At 45.7% G+C, this 14,790-nt stretch overlaps 6 non-coding genes across 6 annotated transcripts; all 6 read right to left on the bottom strand.

Moving 5' to 3' along the window:
- Positions 1-1,243: 1,243 nt before the first annotated feature.
- On the bottom strand, positions 1,244-1,433 carry LOC130336548 (U2 spliceosomal RNA). The gene has a single exon (XR_008877970.1). It is a non-coding gene; the product is annotated as a U2 spliceosomal RNA (small nuclear RNA).
- Positions 1,434-3,536: 2,103 nt separating this feature from the next.
- On the bottom strand, positions 3,537-3,727 carry LOC130336580 (U2 spliceosomal RNA). The gene has a single exon (XR_008877994.1). It is a non-coding gene; the product is annotated as a U2 spliceosomal RNA (small nuclear RNA).
- A 2,092-nt stretch (positions 3,728-5,819) lies between these two features.
- On the bottom strand, positions 5,820-6,010 carry LOC130336579 (U2 spliceosomal RNA). Its single transcript, XR_008877993.1, has one exon. It is a non-coding gene; the product is annotated as a U2 spliceosomal RNA (small nuclear RNA).
- Positions 6,011-8,110: 2,100 nt separating this feature from the next.
- LOC130336577 (U2 spliceosomal RNA) lies at positions 8,111-8,301 on the bottom strand. The gene has a single exon (XR_008877992.1). It is a non-coding gene; the product is annotated as a U2 spliceosomal RNA (small nuclear RNA).
- Positions 8,302-10,384: 2,083 nt separating this feature from the next.
- LOC130336576 (U2 spliceosomal RNA) lies at positions 10,385-10,575 on the bottom strand. Its single transcript, XR_008877990.1, has one exon. It is a non-coding gene; the product is annotated as a U2 spliceosomal RNA (small nuclear RNA).
- Positions 10,576-12,661: 2,086 nt separating this feature from the next.
- Positions 12,662-12,852, bottom strand: LOC130336575 (U2 spliceosomal RNA). Its single transcript, XR_008877989.1, has one exon. It is a non-coding gene; the product is annotated as a U2 spliceosomal RNA (small nuclear RNA).
- Between the last annotated feature and the right edge of the window lie 1,938 nt (positions 12,853-14,790).

Below are 14,790 nucleotides of genomic sequence, written 5' to 3'. Positions count from 1 at the left end.
TTATATATATGTGTGTGTGTGCGCGTATATATATATATATATATATATATATATATATATATATATATTTCTCAGCCGAAATCACTTTTAAACCCATTTCCACCTTTTTTTCCCTTCTCTTCCTCTTACTTTTTTTTCACGTTTTTTTACGTTTTTCTCCTTTTCGCCTCTTTTCTGGGCGTTATTATTCTTCTTTTTCTTCTTTTTTTTCGGTCTAATGCATACCCCATCAGTGCAGCAATGCTTATTCAATACCGCCAGCAGATGGAGACACTGGGGGATAATTTTCTAAGGATTTATACTGATTTTTCCTGTCTGAATTTGTCGCACAGAAAGTTGCAGGCCAAAATATGTGTGACATTTCTGCGACTTTAGCTTCTAGAGCATTTTTACAACATTATACATAGGTGCTGAATACATAAAAAGCGACTGTTCAGCGACAGACAAGTCGCATCGGCTGAAAGTAGGCCAGAATGTCAGTCCATGTTGGAGCAGGTTTAGATACAGTCTAAAGCATAGATCTCAAAGTCTGTGCACAGAATTTAGCAAGGGCCTCGCACCTTCTGATGCATCAGGTAGGTGCACTATAGCATAGCCTAACCCTCTGTACTTTGGTCTATATTGATGCGGGACATAGACAGCCAGCTGATGACCAATCCATTAGTGCAATGGATGGCTGGAAGCATTTGTCTTTGCCTTTGCAATACCACAGAAGCAATGCATGGTCAATGTACAGCAATGACACACCTGTGTGAACAGCCAGGAGACCCCCCCATGTTATGTTACATAGTTACATAGTTAGTACGGTCGAAAAAAGACATATGTCCATCAAGTTCAACCAGGGAATTAAGGGGTAGGGGTGTGGCGCGATATTGGGGAAGGGATGAGATTTTATATTTCTTCATAAGCATTAATCTTATTTTGTCAATTAGGAACATTCAGCACCCACCCGCTATCAAGGCAGCTGCCTATCATGTCATGCCCTACCTGCACAGGTGTGCTGGCTACTCAAATGATCCAATTAAGGAGGCCATTTAGTCAGCAGCAGCAGAAGTCCTGTGCCTGGACGCTCCAACAGCGGCCAGACACAAGCAGAAGCAGCAGAAGCAGCAGCAGCACCACCTTTTGTTTTTTGGCTGCAGCAGCAGCAGCAGCAGCAGCAAGGCCACAGGGCTGGCTAGCTGGCTAGCCAGCAAGCAGGTAGCAATGAAAGTAGGAATCTTTCTTTTTAACCCTGTAAGGGGGGTGGTGCACTGTACCCGAAGATACTGCCATATCGGGTCAATGCATAGGGCGACGGAAGCAAGCTTCGAAATCGGCCCCCGTTCTCAAAATCCATTTAATATATGGTCCCCAGATAGGGGACGTATCAGATATTAAACTGATAAGAACAGATACTACACTTGATCTTAGCCAAAAGGCCGAGAAGCGATAACCGTGAAAGGGGCGGGCCCAACAAGGTCCCCTTCATGGGCACTATCACTGCTTGCTGTCAGGGAGGCTGCCAGACAATTTTCCATGCACACTCTGGGCTGGGGGGCAGTCAACCACCAGTACACACAGCAGAACCTAAACCCATACCATTATTGCTAAGCAGCAAGACAGGGGCCCATTGCACTCCCACGGGGCCTTTTTAAATGCAATCCATAACCCGGATTTGCCAGGAACCCTTCTTACTCCTCCTACTTGCATGTGACACTGGGCTTAGGATCTGCATAGGAAACACACACACAAGCACACACTACCTTTGTTGCCTGCAGATGCCTCCTTGGCTGTCCCCAAACGGTATCAAACCAAACACCCACGGGAAGCTGTAAGCATAGAGGACATGCCTGCACCCCATTGGACTTACCTGTGTGGGTTAAATCCGGGTTATTTGACAACCTATGGCGGTGATGGTTCTGCTCAGGCAGAGCAGTGCTGATGCTCCTCTAAAGCTGTCGCTGCTGTGAAGGTTCTAGGTGACATCACAATCCCTATGGTTTACATACACGACAAAGCTGGGTTGTTGTTGTTTACACTCTGCAAGGCCTGTGGAAGTGAGTGACATCATAGCACTGTAGTTCTGAGGGTTCTAGATGGATGCAACAATCTCCTGTTGCTTCTATGAAGGCCATAATAGACGACATCACCAAACAGCTCCATAGTCCACATACACAGCAAAGGAGAGATGTTGTTTACACCTAGTGATGTCAGTGGTATTGAGTGACATCACAGCACAGTGCTAAGGCTCCTGGGCCTGGACACAGCAGCGGCTGCAATATCTCAACGGAGAATACGTTTATATATATGTGTGTGTGTGCGCGTATATATATATATATATATATATATATATATATATATATATATATATATATATATATTTCTCCGCCGAAATCACTTTTAAACCCATTTCCACCTTTTTTTCCCTTCTCTTCCTCTTACTTTTTTTTCACGGTTTTTTTACGTTTTTCTCCTTTTCGCCTCTTTTCTGGGCGTATTATTCTTCTTTTTCTTCTTTTTTTTCGTCTAATGCATACCCCATCAGTGCAGCAATGCTTATTCAATACCGCCAGCAGATGGAGACACTGGGGGATAATTTTCTAAGGATTTATACTGATTTTCCTGTCTGAATTTGTCGCACAGAAAGTTGCAGGCCAAATATGTGTGACACATTTCTGCGACTTTAGCTTCTAGAGCATTTTTACAACATTATACATAGGTGCTGAATACATAAAAAAGCGACTGTTCAGCGACAGACAAGTCGCATCGGCTGAAAGTAGGCCAGAATGTCAGTCCATGTTGGAGCAGGTTTAGATACAGTCTAAAGCATAGATCTCAAAGTCTGTGCACAGAATTTAGCAAGGGCCTCGCACCTTCTGATGCATCAGGTAGGTGCACTATAGCATAGCCTAACCCTCTGTACTTTGGTCTATATTGATGCGGGACATAGACAGCCAGCTGATGACCAATCATTAGTGCAATGGATGGCTGGAAGCATTTGTCTTTGCCTTTGCAATACCACAGAAGCAATGCATGGTCAATGTACAGCAATGACACACCTGTGTGAACAGCCAGGAGACCCCCCCATGTTATGTTACATAGTTACATAGTTAGTACGGTCGAAAAAAGACATATGTCCATCAAGTTCAACCAGGGAATTAAGGGGTAGGGGTGTGGCGCGATATTGGGGAAGGGATGAGATTTTATATTTCTTCATAAGCATTAATCTATTTTGTCAATTAGGAACATTCAGCACCCACCCGCTATCAAGGCAGCTGCCTATCATGTCATGCCCTACCTGCACAGGTGTGCTGGCTACTCAAATGATCCAATTAAGGAGGCCATTAGTCAGCAGCAGCAGAAGTCCTGTGCCTGGACGCTCCAACAGCGGCCAGACACAAGCAGAAGCAGCAGAAGCAAGCAGCAGCACCACCTTTTGTTTTTTGGCTGCAGCAGCAGCAGCAGCAGCAGCAAGGCCCACAGGGCTGGCTAGCTGGCTAGCCAGCAAGCAGGTAGCAATGAAAGTAGGAATCTTTCTTTTTAACCCTGTAAGGGGGTGGTGCACTGTACCCGAAGATACTGCCATATCGGGTCAATGCATAGGGCGACGGAAGCAAGCTTCGAAATCGGCCCCCGTTCTCAAAAATCCATTTAATATATGGTCCCCAGATAGGGGACGTATCAGATATTAAACTGATAAGAACAGATACTACACTTGATCTTAGCCAAAAGGCCGAGAAGCGATAACCGTGAAAGGGGCGGGCCCAACAAGGTCCCCTTCATGGGCACTATCACTGCTTGCTGTCAGGGAGGCTGCCAGACAATTTTCCATGCACACTCTGGGCTGGGGGGCAGTCAACCACCAGTACACACAGCAGAACCTAAACCCATACCATTATTGCTAAGCAGCAAGACAGGGGCCCATTGCACTCCCACGGGGCCTTTTTAAATGCAATCCATAACCCGGATTTGCCAGGAACCCTTCTTACTCCTCCTACTTGCATGTGACACTGGGCTTAGGATCTGCATAGGAAACACACACACAAGCACACACCTACCTTTGTTGCCTGCAGATGCCTCCTTGGCTGTCCCCAAACGGTATCAAACCAACACCCACGGGAAGCTGTAAGCATAGAGGACATGCCTGCACCCCATTGGACTTACCTGTGTGGGTTAAATCCGGGTTATTTGACAACCTATGGCGGTGATGGTTCTGCTCAGGCAGAGCAGTGCTGATGCTCCTCATAAAGCTGTCGCTGCTGTGAAGGTTCTAGGTGACATCACAATCCCTATGGTTACATACACGACAAAGCTGGGTTGTTGTTGTTTACACTCTGCAAGGCCTGTGGAAGTGAGTGACATCATAGCACTGTAGTTCTGAGGGTTCTAGATGGATGCAACAATCTCCTGTTGCTTCTATGAAGGCCATAATAGACGACATCACCAAACAGCTCCATAGTCACATACACAGCAAAGGAGAGATGTTGTTTACACCTAGTGATGTCAGTGGTATTGAGTGACATCACAGCACAGTGCTAAGGCTCCTGGGCCTGGACACAGCAGCGGCTGCAATATCTCAACGGAGAATACGTTTATATATATGTGTGTGTGTGCGCGTATATATATATATATATATATATATATATATATATATATATATATATATTCTCCGCCGAAATCACTTTTAAACCCATTTCCACCTTTTTTTCCCTTCTCTTCCTCTTACTTTTTTTTCACGTTTTTTTACGTTTTTCTCCTTTTCGCCTCTTTTCTGGGCGTATTATTCTTCTTTTTCTTCTTTTTTTTCGTCTAATGCATACCCCATCAGTGCAGCAATGCTTATTCAATACCGCCAGCAGATGGAGACACTGGGGGATAATTTTCTAAGGATTTATACTGATTTTTCCTGTCTGAATTTGTCGCACAGAAAGTTGCAGGCCAAATATGTGTGACATTTCTGCGACTTTAGCTTCTAGAGCATTTTTACAACATTATACATAGGTGCTGAATACATAAAAAGCGACTGTTCAGCGACAGACAAGTCGCATCGGCTGAAAGTAGGCCAGAATGTCAGTCCATGTTGGAGCAGGTTTAGATACAGTCTAAAGCATAGATCTCAAAGTCTGTGCACAGAATTTAGCAAGGGCCTCGCACCTTCTGATGCATCAGGTAGGTGCACTATAGCATAGCCTAACCCTCTGTACTTTGGTCTATATTGATGCGGGACATAGACAGCCAGCTGATGACCAATCCATTAGTGCAATGGATGGCTGGAAGCATTTGTCTTTGCCTTTGCAATACCACAGAAGCAATGCATGGTCAATGTACAGCAATGACACACCTGTGTGAACAGCCAGGAGACCCCCCCATGTTATGTTACATAGTTACATAGTTAGTACGGTCGAAAAAAGACATATGTCCATCAAGTTCAACCAGGGAATTAAGGGGTAGGGGTGTGGCGCGATATTGGGGAAGGGATGAGATTTTATATTTCTTCATAAGCATTAATCTTATTTTGTCAATTAGGAACATTCAGCACCCACCCGCTATCAAGGCAGCTGCCTATCATGTCATGCCCTACCTGCACAGGTGTGCTGGCTACTCAAATGATCCAATTAAGGAGGCCATTTAGTCAGCAGCAGCAGAAGTCCTGTGCCTGGACGCTCCAACAGCGGCCAGACACAAGCAGAAGCAGCAGAAGCAGCAGCAGCACCACCTTTTGTTTTTTGGCTGCAGCAGCAGCAGCAGCAGCAGCAAGGCCCACAGGGCTGGCTAGCTGGCTAGCCAGCAAGCAGGTAGCAATGAAAGTAGGAATCTTTCTTTTTAACCCTGTAAGGGGGTGGTGCACTGTACCCGAAGATACTGCCATATCGGGTCAATGCATAGGGCGACGGAAGCAAGCTTCGAAATCGGCCCCCGTTCTCAAAAATCCATTTAATATATGGTCCCCAGATAGGGGACGTATCAGATATTAAACTGATAAGAACAGATACTACACTTGATCTTAGCCAAAAGGCCGAGAAGCGATAACCGTGAAAGGGGCGGGCCCAACAAGGTCCCCTTCATGGGCACTATCACTGCTTGCTGTCAGGGAGGCTGCCAGACAATTTTCCATGCACACTCTGGGCTGGGGGGCAGTCAACCACCAGTACACACAGCAGAACCTAAACCCATACCATTATTGCTAAGCAGCAAGACAGGGGCCCATTGCACTCCCACGGGGCCTTTTTAAATGCAATCCATAACCCGGATTTGCCAGGAACCCTTCTTACTCCTCCTACTTGCATGTGACACTGGGCTTAGGATCTGCATAGGAAACACACACACAAGCACACACCTACCTTTGTTGCCTGCAGATGCCTCCTTGGCTGTCCCCAAACGGTATCAAACCAACACCCACGGGAAGCTGTAAGCATAGAGGACATGCCTGCACCCCATTGGACTTACCTGTGTGGGTTAAATCCGGGTTATTTGACAACCTATGGCGGTGATGGTTCTGCTCAGGCAGAGCAGTGCTGATGCTCCTCATAAAGCTGTCGCTGCTGTGAAGGTTCTAGGTGACATCACAATCCCTATGGTTACATACACGACAAAGCTGGGTTGTTGTTGTTTACACTCTGCAAGGCCTGTGGAAGTGAGTGACATCATAGCACTGTAGTTCTGAGGGTTCTAGATGGATGCAACAATCTCCTGTTGCTTCTATGAAGGCCATAATAGACGACATCACCAAACAGCTCCATAGTCACATACACAGCAAAGGAGAGATGTTGTTTACACCTAGTGATGTCAGTGGTATTGAGTGACATCACAGCACAGTGCTAAGGCTCCTGGGCCTGGACACAGCAGCGGCTGCAATATCTCAACGGAGAATACGTTTATATATATGTGTGTGTGTGCGCGTATTATATATATATATATATATATATATATATATATATATATATATATATATATATTTCTCCGCCGAAATCACTTTTAAACCCATTTCCACCTTTTTTTCCCTTCTCTTCCTCTTACTTTTTTTTCACGTTTTTTTACGTTTTTCTCCTTTTCGCCTCTTTTCTGGGCGTATTATTCTTCTTTTTCTTCTTTTTTTTCGTCTAATGCATACCCCATCAGTGCAGCAATGCTTATTCAATACCGCCAGCAGATGGAGACACTGGGGGATAATTTTCTAAGGATTTATACTGATTTTTCCTGTCTGAATTTGTCGCACAGAAAGTTGCAGGCCAAATATGTGTGACATTTCTGCGACTTTAGCTTCTAGAGCATTTTTACAACATTATACATAGGTGCTGAATACATAAAAAGCGACTGTTCAGCGACAGACAAGTCGCATCGGCTGAAAGTAGGCCAGAATGTCAGTCCATGTTGGAGCAGGTTTAGATACAGTCTAAAGCATAGATCTCAAAGTCTGTGCACAGAATTTAGCAAGGGCCTCGCACCTTCTGATGCATCAGGTAGGTGCACTATAGCATAGCCTAACCCTCTGTACTTTGGTCTATATTGATGCGGGACATAGACAGCCAGCTGATGACCAATCCATTAGTGCAATGGATGGCTGGAAGCATTTGTCTTTGCCTTTGCAATACCACAGAAGCAATGCATGGTCAATGTACAGCAATGACACACCTGTGTGAACAGCCAGGAGACCCCCCCATGTTATGTTACATAGTTACATAGTTAGTACGGTCGAAAAAAGACATATGTCCATCAAGTTCAACCAGGGAATTAAGGGGTAGGGGTGTGGCGCGATATTGGGGAAGGGATGAGATTTTATATTTCTTCATAAGCATTAATCTTATTTTGTCAATTAGGAACATTCAGCACCCACCCGCTATCAAGGCAGCTGCCTATCATGTCATGCCCTACCTGCACAGGTGTGCTGGCTACTCAAATGATCCAATTAAGGAGGCCATTTAGTCAGCAGCAGCAGAAGTCCTGTGCCTGGACGCTCCAACAGCGGCCAGACACAAGCAGAAGCAGCAGAAGCAGCAGCAGCACCACCTTTTGTTTTTTGGCTGCAGCAGCAGCAGCAGCAGCAGCAAGGCCCACAGGGCTGGCTAGCTGGCTAGCCAGCAAGCAGGTAGCAATGAAAGTAGGAATCTTTCTTTTTAACCCTGTAAGGGGGTGGTGCACTGTACCCGAAGATACTGCCATATCGGGTCAATGCATAGGGCGACGGAAGCAAGCTTCGAAATCGGCCCCCGTTCTCAAAAATCCATTTAATATATGGTCCCCAGATAGGGGACGTATCAGATATTAAACTGATAAGAACAGATACTACACTTGATCTTAGCCAAAAGGCCGAGAAGCGATAACCGTGAAAGGGGCGGGCCCAACAAGGTCCCCTTCATGGGCACTATCACTGCTTGCTGTCAGGGAGGCTGCCAGACAATTTTCCATGCACACTCTGGGCTGGGGGGCAGTCAACCACCAGTACACACAGCAGAACCTAAACCCATACCATTATTGCTAAGCAGCAAGACAGGGGCCCATTGCACTCCCACGGGGCCTTTTTAAATGCAATCCATAACCCGGATTTGCCAGGAACCCTTCTTACTCCTCCTACTTGCATGTGACACTGGGCTTAGGATCTGCATAGGAAACACACACACAAGCACACACCTACCTTTGTTGCCTGCAGATGCCTCCTTGGCTGTCCCCAAACGGTATCAAACCAACACCCACGGGAAGCTGTAAGCATAGAGGACATGCCTGCACCCCATTGGACTTACCTGTGTGGGTTAAATCCGGGTTATTTGACAACCTATGGCGGTGATGGTTCTGCTCAGGCAGAGCAGTGCTGATGCTCCTCATAAAGCTGTCGCTGCTGTGAAGGTTCTAGGTGACATCACAATCCCTATGGTTACATACACGACAAAGCTGGGTTGTTGTTGTTTACACTCTGCAAGGCCTGTGGAAGTGAGTGACATCATAGCACTGTAGTTCTGAGGGTTCTAGATGGATGCAACAATCTCCTGTTGCTTCTATGAAGGCCATAATAGACGACATCACCAAACAGCTCCATAGTCACATACACAGCAAAGGAGAGATGTTGTTTACACCTAGTGATGTCAGTGGTATTGAGTGACATCACAGCACAGTGCTAAGGCTCCTGGGCCTGGACACAGCAGCGGCTGCAATATCTCAACGGAGAATACGTTTATATATATGTGTGTGTGTGCGCGTATATATATATATATATATATATATATATATATATATATTTCTCCGCCGAAATCACTTTTAAACCCATTTCCACCTTTTTTTCCCTTCTCTTCCTCTTACTTTTTTTTCACGTTTTTTTACGTTTTTCTCCTTTTCGCCTCTTTTCTGGGCGTATTATTCTTCTTTTTCTTCTTTTTTTTCGTCTAATGCATACCCCATCAGTGCAGCAATGCTTATTCAATACCGCCAGCAGATGGAGACACTGGGGGATAATTTTCTAAGGATTTATACTGATTTTTCCTGTCTGAATTTGTCGCACAGAAAGTTGCAGGCCAAATATGTGTGACATTTCTGCGACTTTAGCTTCTAGAGCATTTTTACAACATTATACATAGGTGCTGAATACATAAAAAGCGACTGTTCAGCGACAGACAAGTCGCATCGGCTGAAAGTAGGCCAGAATGTCAGTCCATGTTGGAGCAGGTTTAGATACAGTCTAAAGCATAGATCTCAAAGTCTGTGCACAGAATTTAGCAAGGGCCTCGCACCTTCTGATGCATCAGGTAGGTGCACTATAGCATAGCCTAACCCTCTGTACTTTGGTCTATATTGATGCGGGACATAGACAGCCAGCTGATGACCAATCCATTAGTGCAATGGATGGCTGGAAGCATTTGTCTTTGCCTTTGCAATACCACAGAAGCAATGCATGGTCAATGTACAGCAATGACACACCTGTGTGAACAGCCAGGAGACCCCCCCATGTTATGTTACATAGTTACATAGTTAGTACGGTCGAAAAAAGACATATGTCCATCAAGTTCAACCAGGGAATTAAGGGGTAGGGGTGTGGCGCGATATTGGGGAAGGGATGAGATTTTATATTTCTTCATAAGCATTAATCTTATTTTGTCAATTAGGAACATTCAGCACCCACCCGCTATCAAGGCAGCTGCCTATCATGTCATGCCCTACCTGCACAGGTGTGCTGGCTACTCAAATGATCCAATTAAGGAGGCCATTTAGTCAGCAGCAGCAGAAGTCCTGTGCCTGGACGCTCCAACAGCGGCCAGACACAAGCAGAAGCAGCAGAAGCAGCAGCAGCACCACCTTTTGTTTTTTGGCTGCAGCAGCAGCAGCAGCAGCAGCAAGGCCCACAGGGCTGGCTAGCTGGCTAGCCAGCAAGCAGGTAGCAATGAAAGTAGGAATCTTTCTTTTTAACCCTGTAAGGGGGTGGTGCACTGTACCCGAAGATACTGCCATATCGGGTCAATGCATAGGGCGACGGAAGCAAGCTTCGAAATCGGCCCCCGTTCTCAAAAATCCATTTAATATATGGTCCCCAGATAGGGGACGTATCAGATATTAAACTGATAAGAACAGATACTACACTTGATCTTAGCCAAAAGGCCGAGAAGCGATAACCGTGAAAGGGGCGGGCCCAACAAGGTCCCCTTCATGGGCACTATCACTGCTTGCTGTCAGGGAGGCTGCCAGACAATTTTCCATGCACACTCTGGGCTGGGGGGCAGTCAACCACCAGTACACACAGCAGAACCTAAACCCATACCATTATTGCTAAGCAGCAAGACAGGGGCCCATTGCACTCCCACGGGGCCTTTTTAAATGCAATCCATAACCCGGATTTGCCAGGAACCCTTCTTACTCCTCCTACTTGCATGTGACACTGGGCTTAGGATCTGCATAGGAAACACACACACAAGCACACACCTACCTTTGTTGCCTGCAGATGCCTCCTTGGCTGTCCCCAAACGGTATCAAACCAACACCCACGGGAAGCTGTAAGCATAGAGGACATGCCTGCACCCCATTGGACTTACCTGTGTGGGTTAAATCCGGGTTATTTGACAACCTATGGCGGTGATGGTTCTGCTCAGGCAGAGCAGTGCTGATGCTCCTCATAAAGCTGTCGCTGCTGTGAAGGTTCTAGGTGACATCACAATCCCTATGGTTACATACACGACAAAGCTGGGTTGTTGTTGTTTACACTCTGCAAGGCCTGTGGAAGTGAGTGACATCATAGCACTGTAGTTCTGAGGGTTCTAGATGGATGCAACAATCTCCTGTTGCTTCTATGAAGGCCATAATAGACGACATCACCAAACAGCTCCATAGTCACATACACAGCAAAGGAGAGATGTTGTTTACACCTAGTGATGTCAGTGGTATTGAGTGACATCACAGCACAGTGCTAAGGCTCCTGGGCCTGGACACAGCAGCGGCTGCAATATCTCAACGGAGAATACGTTTATATATATGTGTGTGTGTGCGCGTATATATATATATATATATATATATATATATATATATATATATATTTCTCCGCCGAAATCACTTTTAAACCCATTTCCACCTTTTTTTCCCTTCTCTTCCTCTTACTTTTTTTTCACGTTTTTTTACGTTTTTCTCCTTTTCGCCTCTTTTCTGGGCGTATTATTCTTCTTTTTCTTCTTTTTTTTCGTCTAATGCATACCCCATCAGTGCAGCAATGCTTATTCAATACCGCCAGCAGATGGAGACACTGGGGGATAATTTTCTAAGGATTTATACTGATTTTTCCTGTCTGAATTTGTCGCACAGAAAGTTGCAGGCCAAATATGTGTGACATTTCTGCGACTTTAGCTTCTAGAGCATTTTTACAACATTATACATAGGTGCTGAATACATAAAAAGCGACTGTTCAGCGACAGACAAGTCGCATCGGCTGAAAGTAGGCCAGAATGTCAGTCCATGTTGGAGCAGGTTTAGATACAGTCTAAAGCATAGATCTCAAAGTCTGTGCACAGAATTTAGCAAGGGCCTCGCACCTTCTGATGCATCAGGTAGGTGCACTATAGCATAGCCTAACCCTCTGTACTTTGGTCTATATTGATGCGGGACATAGACAGCCAGCTGATGACCAATCCATTAGTGCAATGGATGGCTGGAAGCATTTGTCTTTGCCTTTGCAATACCACAGAAGCAATGCATGGTCAATGTACAGCAATGACACACCTGTGTGAACAGCCAGGAGACCCCCCCATGTTATGTTACATAGTTACATAGTTAGTACGGTCGAAAAAAGACATATGTCCATCAAGTTCAACCAGGGAATTAAGGGGTAGGGGTGTGGCGCGATATTGGGGAAGGGATGAGATTTTATATTTCTTCATAAGCATTAATCTTATTTTGTCAATTAGGAACATTCAGCACCCACCCGCTATCAAGGCAGCTGCCTATCATGTCATGCCCTACCTGCACAGGTGTGCTGGCTACTCAAATGATCCAATTAAGGAGGCCATTTAGTCAGCAGCAGCAGAAGTCCTGTGCCTGGACGCTCCAACAGCGGCCAGACACAAGCAGAAGCAGCAGAAGCAGCAGCAGCACCACCTTTTGTTTTTTGGCTGCAGCAGCAGCAGCAGCAGCAAGGCCCACAGGGCTGGCTAGCTGGCTAGCCAGCAAGCAGGTAGCAATGAAAGTAGGAATCTTTCTTTTTAACCCTGTAAGGGGGTGGTGCACTGTACCCGAAGATACTGCCATATCGGGTCAATGCATAGGGCGACGGAAGCAAGCTTCGAAATCGGCCCCCGTTCTCAAAAATCCATTTAATATATGGTCCCCAGATAGGGGACGTATCAGATATTAAACTGATAAGAACAGATACTACACTTGATCTTAGCCAAAAGGCCGAGAAGCGATAACCGTGAAAGGGGCGGGCCCAACAAGGTCCCCTTCATGGGCACTATCACTGCTTGCTGTCAGGGAGGCTGCCAGACAATTTTCCATGCACACTCTGGGCTGGGGGGCAGTCAACCACCAGTACACACAGCAGAACCTAAACCCATACCATTATTGCTAAGCAGCAAGACAGGGGCCCATTGCACTCCCACGGGGCCTTTTTAAATGCAATCCATAACCCGGATTTGCCAGGAACCCTTCTTACTCCTCCTACTTGCATGTGACACTGGGCTTAGGATCTGCATAGGAAACACACACACAAGCACACACCTACCTTTGTTGCCTGCAGATGCCTCCTTGGCTGTCCCCAAACGGTATCAAACCAACACCCACGGGAAGCTGTAAGCATAGAGGACATGCCTGCACCCCATTGGACTTACCTGTGTGGGTTAAATCCGGGTTATTTGACAACCTATGGCGGTGATGGTTCTGCTCAGGCAGAGCAGTGCTGATGCTCCTCATAAAGCTGTCGCTGCTGTGAAGGTTCTAGGTGACATCACAATCCCTATGGTTACATACACGACAAAGCTGGGTTGTTGTTGTTTACACTCTGCAAGGCCTGTGGAAGTGAGTGACATCATAGCACTGTAGTTCTGAGGGTTCTAGATGGATGCAACAATCTCCTGTTGCTTCTATGAAGGCCATAATAGACGACATCACCAAACAGCTCCATAGTCACATACACAGCAAAGGAGAGATGTTGTTTACACCTAGTGATGTCAGTGGTATTGAGTGACATCACAGCACAGTGCTAAGGCTCCTGGGCCTGGACACAGCAGCGGCTGCAATATCTCAACGGAGAATACGTTTATATATATGTGTGTGTGTGCGCGTATATATATATATATATATATATATATATATATATATATATATATATTTCTCCGCCGAAATCACTTTTAAACCCATTTCCACCTTTTTTTCCCTTCTCTTCCTCTTACTTTTTTTTCACGTTTTTTTACGTTTTTCTCCTTTTCGCCTCTTTTCTGGGCGTATTATTCTTCTTTTTCTTCTTTTTTTTCGTCTAATGCATACCCCATCAGTGCAGCAATGCTTATTCAATACCGCCAGCAGATGGAGACACTGGGGGATAATTTTCTAAGGATTTATACTGATTTTTCCTGTCTGAATTTGTCGCACAGAAAGTTGCAGGCCAAATATGTGTGACATTTCTGCGACTTTAGCTTCTAGAGCATTTTTACAACATTATACATAGGTGCTGAATACATAAAAAGCGACTGTTCAGCGACAGACAAGTCGCATCGGCTGAAAGTAGGCCAGAATGTCAGTCCATGTTGGAGCAGGTTTAGATACAGTCTAAAGCATAGATCTCAAAGTCTGTGCACAGAATTTAGCAAGGGCCTCGCACCTTCTGATGCATCAGGTAGGTGCACTATAGCATAGCCTAACCCTCTGTACTTTGGTCTATATTGATGCGGGACATAGACAGCCAGCTGATGACCAATCCATTAGTGCAATGGATGGCTGGAAGCATTTGTCTTTGCCTTTGCAATACCACAGAAGCAATGCATGGTCAATGTACAGCAATGACACACCTGTGTGAACAGCCAGGAGACCCCCCCATGTTATGTTACATAGTTACATAGTTAGTACGGTCGAAAAAAGACATATGTCCATCAAGTTCAACCAGGGAATTAAGGGGTAGGGGTGTGGCGCGATATTGGGGAAGGGATGAGATTTTATATTTCTTCATAAGCATTAATCTTATTTTGTCAATTAGGAACATTCAGCACCCACCCGCTATCAAGGCAGCTGCCTATCATGTCATGCCCTACCTGCACAGGTGTGCTGGCTACTCAAATGATCCAATTAAGGAGGCCATTTAGTCAGCAGCAGCAGAAGTCCTGTGCCTGGACGCTCCAACAGCGGCCAGACACA

The sequence above is a fragment of the Hyla sarda genome, unplaced genomic scaffold, assembly GCF_029499605.1.
Source record: "Hyla sarda isolate aHylSar1 unplaced genomic scaffold, aHylSar1.hap1 scaffold_480, whole genome shotgun sequence".
NCBI lineage: Eukaryota > Metazoa > Chordata > Amphibia > Anura > Hylidae > Hyla > Hyla sarda.
Note: the sequence above shows the minus strand (reverse complement) of the source record. Positions and strands in the feature narration are given on the sequence as shown.